This window comes from Bos grunniens, chromosome 5, assembly GCF_055505025.1.
Source record: "Bos grunniens cultivar Pamir isolate PY7600 chromosome 5, Bosgru_T2T1.0, whole genome shotgun sequence".
Taxonomy (NCBI): Eukaryota; Metazoa; Chordata; class Mammalia; order Artiodactyla; family Bovidae; genus Bos; species Bos grunniens.
This window is the reverse complement of record NC_141169.1, coordinates 32,096,753-32,106,692: the sequence shown is the minus strand read 5'-3', so window position 1 is coordinate 32,106,692 and position 9,940 is coordinate 32,096,753.

Here is a 9,940-nt window from a genome sequence, read left to right as displayed (position 1 = left end):
AGTCATATAATAACTTGATCTCAAATTCTATAACATACAACTCTTTACTGTCCTTCAACTTGATTTCAGCTCTGTGCTTATATGCTGACCTCAAAATATGACCATCCATCTTATCTGAGTGGTCTCATCTCTTTAATCTTCAATCTCTGATTATAATTTTCTATCTTCCAGCCTCTCATATTTTTACTAACATTACAGATCTCTAAATATTTCAGTTCTTTAGCCCATTCCTTTCATCACCCTATCACTCATCAGAGCTTCATTTAATTTCTTTGTATTCTGAACCTATGGCAAATCATTTTAGCAACTCTTACGACTGTGCCTTCAATAGCTTTGCCAATTTATTCTTTCATTTCATTCACAAGTCCCATCCACCGTCCCCATTTCTGTATTCAGAACATTAACCTGTATGGAATTTGGATTCTGCTTCAAACATAGCCTGATTCTATGAATTATTCTTTCTCATAAACTTAACTAGGAGTCCAGCTGTAATAGCAAAGAACAAATCTAACTCCATGTTTGACCTGTTTCTTTAACTTTTGTGCTCTGATGCCTGTGCTTAGTCATACTGACTTTGCACCTTTTGTAAAAGAATGCTGCCTATAGCCTGAAACATACAGGACAGCCCATTCTCAAGGCTCTGACCTTTAAAGGTATAACATTCTTTCATTTGAGGGAGGTGACATGTGAGCTTCAGGCCGGGACTCTTACAACTAGTCTCCTGTTTGCATTTTCTGAGACAGGAAATAGGTGGGCTCCATGTTAGGCATTTTAAGTAACAACAGAAAGAAGTAACAACTTCTTGTATCTTCTTATTGTAGAAGTAACAACAGAAACAGGGTAAAATAGCCAGGCTTTGTTTCTTGTGGATACTTTAACATTACCTTATGGCAAGGACAAGAGAGGGGTTAACCCCAGTTTGAGTAAAAGATCAAAAGGTCACATAATTCCCTTCCCTGAGGCAAAGGAGACCCTGCACATGCAGAGAAAGGCTCAGTTCAGTTCAGTCGCTCAGTCGTGTCCAACTCTTTGCGACCCCATGAATCGCAGCACGCCAGGCCTCCCTGTCCATCACCAACACCTGGAGTTCACTCAGACTCATGCCCATCAAGTCAGTGATGCCATCCAGCCATCTCATCCTCTGTCGTCCCCTTCTCCTCCTGCCCCCAATCCCTCCCAGCATCAGAGTCTTTTCCAATGAGTCAACATTTCACATGAGGTGGCCAAAGTACTGGAGTTTCAGCTTTAGCGTCATTCCTTCCAAAGAACACCCAGGATTGATCTCCTTTAGAATGGACTGGTTGGATCTCCTTGCAGTCCAAGGGACTCTCAAGAGTCTTCTCCAACACCACAGTTCAAAAGCATCAATTCTTCGGCGCTCAGCTTTCTTGACAGTCCAACTCTCACATCCATACATGACCGCAGGAAAAACCATAGCCTTGACTAAACGGACCTTTGTTGGCAAAGTAATGTCTCTGCTTTTCAATATGCTATCTAGGTTGGTCATAACTTTCCTTCCAAGGAGTAAGCATCTTTTAATTTCATGGCTGCAGTCACCATCTGCAGTGATTTTGGAGCCCAAAAACTTAAAGTCTGACACTGTTTCCACTGTTTCCCCATCTATCTGCCATGAAGTGATGGGACCGGATGCCATGATCTTTGTTTTCTGAATGTTGAGCTTTAAGCCAACTTTTTCACTCTCCTCTTTCACTTTCATCAGGAGGCTTTTGAGTTCCTCTTCACTTTCTGCCATAAGGGTGGTGTCATCTGCATATCTGAGGTTATTGATATTTCTCCCAGCAATCTTGATTCCAGCTTGTGCTTCTTCCAGCCCAGCATTTCTCGTGATGTACTCTGCATATAAGTTAAATAAGCAGGGTGACAATATACAGCCTTGACATACTCCTTTTCCTATTTGGAACCAGTTTGTTGTTCCATGTCCAGTTCTAACTGTTGCTTCCTGACCTGCACATAGGTTTCTCAAGAGGCAGGTCAGGTGGTCTGGTATTCTCATCTCTTTCAGAATTTCCCACAGTTTATTGTGATCCACACAGTCAAAGGCTTTGGCATAGTCAATAAAGCAGAAATATATGTTTTTTTGGAACTCTCTTGCTTTTTCCATGATCCAGTGGATGTTGGCAATTTTATCTCTGGTTCCTCTGCCTTTTCTAAAACCAGCTTGAACATCTGGAAGTTCACAGTTCACATATTGCTGAAGCCTGGCTTGGAGAATTTTGAGCATTACTTTACTAGCGTGTGAAATGAGCGCAATTGTGCGGTAGTTTGAGCATTCTTTGGCATTGCCTTTCTTTGGGATTGGAATGAAAACTGACCTTTTCCAGTCCTGTGGCCACTGCTGAGTATTCCAAATTTGCTGACATATTGAGTGCAGCACTTTCACAGCATCATCTTTCAGAATTTGAAATAGCTCAACTGGGATTCCATCACCTCCACTAGCTTTGTTCATAGTGATGCTTTCTAAGGCCCACTTGACTTCACATTCCAGGATGTCTGGCTCTAGGTGAGTGATCACACCGTCGTGATTATCTTGGTCATGAAGATCTTTTTTGTACAGTTCTGTGTATTAAAGAGGGGGGTATCACCCAGAGTCAGTGATGGCAAACCATGACCAAAGGCCCCTGGGCTGGAATCCATCTTGGAAAAAAGTTGTGCACACATATTGGAGAGGGCCCTAGAGACAGTTAGGGGTGGAAAAAGAAACTAGATAATTGGCCAAAGATAAACAAAGACCCGGAAGAACTGCCCTATGTAAGTGACTTAACCGCCTCTTTACTGTGCTCCTCCTCATTAGTGGGGAAGCCCACATCCTTACTCTCCAGAGTGTGTATCTCTGCCTTGCTTCTGTCTTAACTAAACAAAATGTTTCTCTATGTGCTCTCCCACTTGAGTGCTATGTCCCTAATAACAAACTTTATACTTCCTTTTACAGTTTTCCTTCTTGAGAAATGCATTTTTCAATGGGGGCAACTTTGCTTCTAGCTTCTAGCCCCGGGTGGTCTGGCAGCTAGGATTTCTGGTTTTCATCCAGCTACCTAGGTCCAATTCCTGGGAGGGAATTATGATCTCACTTCAAGCCACTGCTCACTGCTCACTTCTGCCTCTCCAAGATCACATTCATATAGAGATAAAAAGCTGCAGAATAGAGAATAAGATTCGTTTTTTTACTATTTACAGGACTTGACTTACATGGACAGATGAAAGAACAAACGATTCCTGCACCAAGAAGTTTGCAGCTACCACCATGCCTCTCCTTCACCTTGCCTTTAAAAATGCAACCTAGATGTCCATCAGCAGATGAATGGATAAGAAAGCTGTGGTACATATACACAATGGAGTATTACTCAGCCATTAAAAAGAATACATTTGAATCAGTTCTAATGAGGTGGATGAAACTGGAGCCGATTATACAGAGTGAAGTAAGCCAGAAGGAAAAACACCAATACAGTATACTAACGCATATATATGGAATTTAGAAAGATGGTAACAATAACCCGGTGTACGAGACAGCAAAAGAGACACTGATGTATAGAACAGTCTTATGGACTCTGTGGGAGAGGGAGAGGGTGGGAAGATTTGGGAGAATGGCATTGAAACATGTAAAATATCATGTATGAAATGAGATGCCAGTCCAGGTTCAATGCGCGATACTGGATGCTTGGGGCTAAAGCACTGGGATGACCCAGAGGGATGGTATGGGGAGGGAGGAGGGTTCAGGATGGGGAACACATGTATACCTGTGGCAGATTCATTTTGGTATTTGACAAAACTAATACAATTATGTAAAGTTTAAAAATAAAATAAAATTTTTAAAAAAATGCTTTGCTGAGAGCCTTTGAAGGGTTCAGGGTCTGGGGAGCATGAGCCACCAATCTCCTTGCACAGTCCTGCAATAAACTTTTCTCTGCTCCAAACTCCAATGTTTCTATATTGTTTAGCCTCACTATGTGTTGGGTACACAAACCTGCATTTGGTTACATTTTCATTTCTACATCTGAACATCTGCCCATGTTCAGATCAGATCAGTCACTCAGTCGTGTCCGACTCTTTGCGACCCCATGAATTGCAGCACGCCAGGCCTCCCTGTCCATCACCAACTCCCGGAGTTCACTCAGACTCACATCCATCGAGTCAGTGATGCCATCCAGCCATCTCATCCTCTGTCGTCCCCTTCTCCTCCTGCCCCCAATCCCTCCCAGCATCAGAGTCTTTTCCAATGAGTCAACTCTTCACATGAGGTGGCCAAAGTACTGGAGTTTCAGCTTCAGCATCATTCCTTCCAAAGAAATCCCCGGGCTGATCTCCTTGATCTTAGTTTTCTGAATGTTGAGCTTTAAGCCAGTTGATGATAGATAATAAAATAATTTGGGTGAGGAACACCAGAAAAAACTTATTTAAAGCAATGGACTTAGTCTCAAGGGATAATTCTTCAACTAATGCCTCTAGATTCTTCCATCCTAATTGTGTTGATACAATTTGGCACTATAGATAATGTCTTTCTCTTGAAACTTTGCTTTTTCAAAAAAAACACATTTTTTATATGGACCGTTTTTTAAAAGTCTTTCTTGAATTTGCTACAAAATTGCTTCTGTTCTGTTTTGCTATTTTAGCCACAAAGCATGCCAGATCTTAGCTCCCTGACCAGAGATTGAACCCACATGCCTTACAGTGGAAGATGAAGTCTTAACAACTGGACCACCAGGAAAGTTCGGAGACTTTGCTTTTTGAATCTCCTGGCTCTCTCTCCTGATTCTAAAGACAACTCCACCAGTCTATTCGCAGTTTCCACTTTTTAAATTACCTCTTTAGGTGATGCTATTCCCCTTGTATCTGTCCTTGGCAATCTTATTTTAATACCCTTCATTCTTTCCTGGTATTACAGTTGACCCTTGAACAATATGGGTTTGAACTACATGGGTTCTGCATGAACTACATGCAGATTTTTTTCACTAGATACTACTACAGTAGTATACACTCCCCATTTGGTTGAATCTGCTGATGTGGAACCAAGGATATAAAAGGCCAAATATAGTAATTTTTGGACTTCCTTGGTGGCTCAGATGGTAAAGAATGCTCCTGCAGTGCTGGAGACCTGGGTTCGATCCCTGGGTTCGGAAGATCCCCTGGAGGAGAGCGTGGCAACCTACTCTACTATTCTGGCCTGGAGAATCCCCATTGACAGAGGAGCCTGGTGGGCTACAGTCCGTGGGGTCGCAAAGAGTCGGACACGACTGAGCGACTGATTTGATCTGATCCTTTCTTCTACGCCCAACAGTGAAAGGGAAAGTGAAAGTTGCTCAGTCCTGTCTGACTCTTTGCAACTCTTTGCAACTGTATCAGTTCAGTTCAGTTCAGTCGCTCAGTTGCTCAGTCGTGTCCGACTCTTTGCAACCCCATGAATCGCAGCACATCAGGCCTCCCTGTCCATCACCAACTCCCAGAGTTCACTCAGACTCACGTCCATCGAGTCAGTGATGCTATCCAGCCATCTCATCCTCTGTCGTCCCCTTCTCCTCCTGCCCACAATCCCTCCCAGCATCAGAGTCTTTTCCAATGAGTCAACACTTCACATCAGGAGGCCAAAGTATTGGAGTTTCAGCTTCAGCATCATTCCCTCCAAAGAAATCCCAAAGAAATCCCAAAGAAATCCCAAAGAAATCCCAAAGAAATCCCAAAGAAATTCTGATCTCCTTCAGAATGGACTGGTTGGATCTCCTTGCAGGCCAAGGGACTCTCAAGAGTCTTCTCCAACACCACAGTTCAAAAGCATCAATTATTCAGCACTCAGCCTTCTTCACAGTCCAACTCTCACATCCATACATGACCACAGGAAAAACCATAGCCTTGACTAAACGGACCTTTGTTGGCAAAGTAATGTCTCTGCTTTTCAATATGCTATCTAGGTTGGTCATAACTTTCCTTCCAAGGAGTGGGCGTCTTTTAATTTCATGGCTGCAGTCACCATCTGTAGTGATTTTGGAGCCCAAGAAAATGCAGTCTGACACTGTTTCTACTGTTTCCCCATCTATTTTCCATGAAGTGATGGGACCGGATGCCATGATCTTCATTTTCTGAATGTTGAGCTTTAAGCCAACTTTTTCACTCTCCTCTTTGACTTTCATCAAGAGGCTTTTTAGTTCCTCTTCACTTTCTGCCATAAGGGTGGTGTCATCTGCATATCTGAGGTTATTGATATTTCTCCCGGCAATCTTGATTCCAGATTGTGTTTCTTCCAGTCCAGTGTTTCTCATGATGTACTCTGCATAGAAGTTAAATAAGCAGGGTGATAATATACAGCCTTGATGTACTCCTTTTCCTATTTGGAACCAGTCTGTTGTTCCATGTCCAGTTCTAACTGTTGCCTCCTGACCTGCATACAGATTTCTCAAGAGGCAGGTCAGGTGGTGTGGTATTCCCATCTCTTTCACAGTTTTCCACAGTTTATTATGATCCACACAGTCAAAGGCTTTGGCATAGTCAATAAAGCAGAAATAGATGTTTTTCTGGAACTCTCTTGCTTTTTCCATGATCCAGTGGATGTTGGCAATTTTATCTCTGGTTCCTCTGCCTTTTTGAAAACCAGCTTGAACATCTGGAAGTTCACGGTTCAAGTATTGCTGAAGTCTAGCTTGGAGAATTTTGAGCATTACTTTACTAGTGTGTGAGATGAGTGCAATTGTGCAGTAGTTTGAACATTTTTTGGCATTGCCTTTCTTTGGGATTGGAATGAAAACTGACCTTTTCCAGTCCTGTGGCTACTGCTGAGTTTTCCAAATTTGCTGGCATATTGAGTGCAGCACTTTCACAGCATCATCTTTCAGGACTTGAAATAGCTCAACTGGAATTCCATCACCTCCACTAGCTTTGTTCATAGTCATGTTTTCTAAGACCCACTTGACTTCACATTCCAGGATGTCTGGTTCTAGGTCAGTGATCACACCATTGTGATTATCTGGGTCATGAAGATCTTTTTTGTACAGTTCTTCTGTGTATTCTTGCCATCTCTTCTTAATATCTTCTACTTCTGTTAGGTCCATACCATTTCTGTTCTTTATCAAGCCCATCTTTGCATGAAATGTTCCCTTGGTATATCTAATTTTCTTGAAGAGATCGCTAGTCTTTCCCATTTTGTTGTTTTCCTCTATTTCTTTTCATTGATCACTGAGGAAGGCTTTCTTATCTCTTCTTGCTATTCTTTGGAACTCTGCATTCAGATGCTTATGTCTTTCCTTTTCTCCTTTGCTTTTCGCTTCTCTTCTTTTCACAGCTATTTGTAAGGCCTCCCCAGACAGCCATTTTGCTTTTTTGCATTTCTTTTCTATGGGGATGGTCTTGATCCCTGTCTCCTGTACAATGTCATGAACCTCATTCCATAGTTCATCAGGCACTCTGTCTATCAGATCTAGGCCCTTAAATCTATTTCTCACTTCCACTGTATAATCATAAGGGATTTGATTTAGGTCAAACCTGAATGGTCTAGTGGTTTTCCCTACTTTCTTCAGTTCAAGTCTGAATTTGGTAATAAGGAGTTCATGATCTGAGCCACAGTCAGCTCCTGGTCTTGTTTTTGTTGACTATATAGAGCTTCTCCATCTTCGGCTTCAAAGAACATAATCAATCTGATTTCGGTGTTGACCATCTGGTGATGTCCATGTATAGAGTCTTCTCTTGTGTTGTTGGAGCAGTGGCTGCACTTTGCTGGAGCAGCCGTGAAGAGATACCCCATGCCCAAGGTAAGAGAAACCCAAGTAAGATGGTAGGTGTTGCAAGAGGGCATCAGAGGGCAGACACACTGAAACCATACTCACAGAAAACTAGTCAATCTAATCACACTAGGACCACAGCCTTGTATAACTCAATGAAACTAAGCCATGCTCGTGGGGCAACCCAAGATGGGCGGGTCATGGTGGAGAGATCTGACAGAATGTGGTCCACTGGAAAAGGAAATGGCAAACCACTTCAGGATTCTTGCCTTGAGAACCCCATGAACAGTATGAAAAGGCAAAATGATAGGATACTGAAAGAGGAACTCCCCAGGTCAGTAGGGGTCCAATATGCTACTGGAGATCAGTGGAGAAATAACTCCAGAAAGAATGAAGGGATGGAGCCAAAGCAAAAAGAATACCCAGCTGTGGATGTGACTGGTTGATAGAAGCAAGGTCCAATGCTGTAAAGAGCAATATTGCATAGGAACCTGGAATGTCAGGTCCATGAATCAAGGCAAATTGGAAGTGGTCAAACAAGAGATGGCAAGAGTGAATGTCGACATTCTAGGAATCAGCGAACTAAAATGGACTGGAATGGGTGAATTTAACTCAGATGACCATTATATCTACTACTGCGGGCAGGAATCCCTCAGAAGAAATGGAGTGGCCATCATGGTCAACAAAAGAGTCCGAAATGCAGTACTTGGATGCAATCTCAAAAACGACAGAATGATCTCTGTTCGTTTCCAAGGCAAACCATTCAATATCAGAGTAATCCAAGTCTATGCCCCAACCAGTAACGCTGAAGAAGCTGAAGTGGAACAGTTCTATGAAGACCTAAAAGACCTTTTAGAACTAACACCCAAAAAAGATGTCCTTTTCATTATAGGGGACTGGAATGCAAAAGTAGGAAGTCAAGAAACACCTGGCTTAACAGGCAAATTTGGCCTTGGAATACAGAATGAAGCAGGGCAAAGACTAATAGAGTTTTGCAACTGTGTAGTCCATGGAATTCTCCAGGCCAGAATACTGGAGTAGGTAGCCTTTCCCTTCTCCAGGCGATCTTCCCGAACCCAGGTCTCCCACATTGCAGGCGGATTCTTTACCAGCTGAATCACAAGAGAAACCCAAGAATACTAAAGTGGGAAGCCTTTCCCTTTTCCAGGGGATCTTCCCAACCCAGGGATCGAACCCAGGTCTCCAACCCAGGTCTCCCACATTGCAGGAGGATTCTTTTCCAACTGAGCTATCAGGGAAGCTACTCCCAATAAGGCTACATAAAACTGCCATCACTCAACCACCTGTTTCCTTAGCAACTACATAGAAAGAGTTCTTCTCTCACAAATAGCATCAAGTTCAAAAATGTTGGAAACATTAAAGGCTCTCATCTCATGTATACCTCTTATTTACAGATGCAATAGTCATGAGCAACATTTTCCAAACAACACAAATTTCAAGCCCAACTGACTTCTATTACAAGGGGAAATGTTTGCTTCTTAGAAATGAGGTATCAATTTGCTAACACGAAGTCAAATGTTAAAGAATGAGTTATGACTGGATTTAATGTCTCCCAAAGGACAAAATTGCAAAAATAATGCCTATTTCCATCCAGTGAGTTAGTGAAAGTCACTCAGTCATATCTGACTCTTTGCAACCCATGGACTATACAGTTCATGGAATTCTTCAGGCCAGAATACTGGAGTGGGTAGCCTGTCTCTTTTCCAGGGAATCTTCCCAACCCAGGGGTTGAACCCAGGCACACTGCCGGCGGATTCTTTACCAATTGAGCTATCAGGGAAGCCCCTACTTTCCATCTAGGAGGGCTTAAATGAATGACAAGAGACATGTATTATTTATCATGAAGCCCATCATCTGTCAGTACCAAGCACAAAACAACAAAATGAGGAAGTACTCAATGAATAAATATCTGTTGACTGTACATGGTGTTAATTAAATTAAGGGACATGTATGTCTTCTGTATTTTTTAGTTGTATGCAAATCCATTCAAATGTTGATAATGTGATCTAACATATCTCAGATAAGAAATCAAAAAGAAATGTCTAAATTGACTTTAGACATTCTAATAGCATATGGCAGAAATTATTAATACTAATTCATTATATTCTTGAACTATTAATGGCGTGCTGCGATTCATGGGGTCGCAAAGAGTCGGACACGACTGAGTGACTGAACTGAACTGAATATAGTATTTAAAA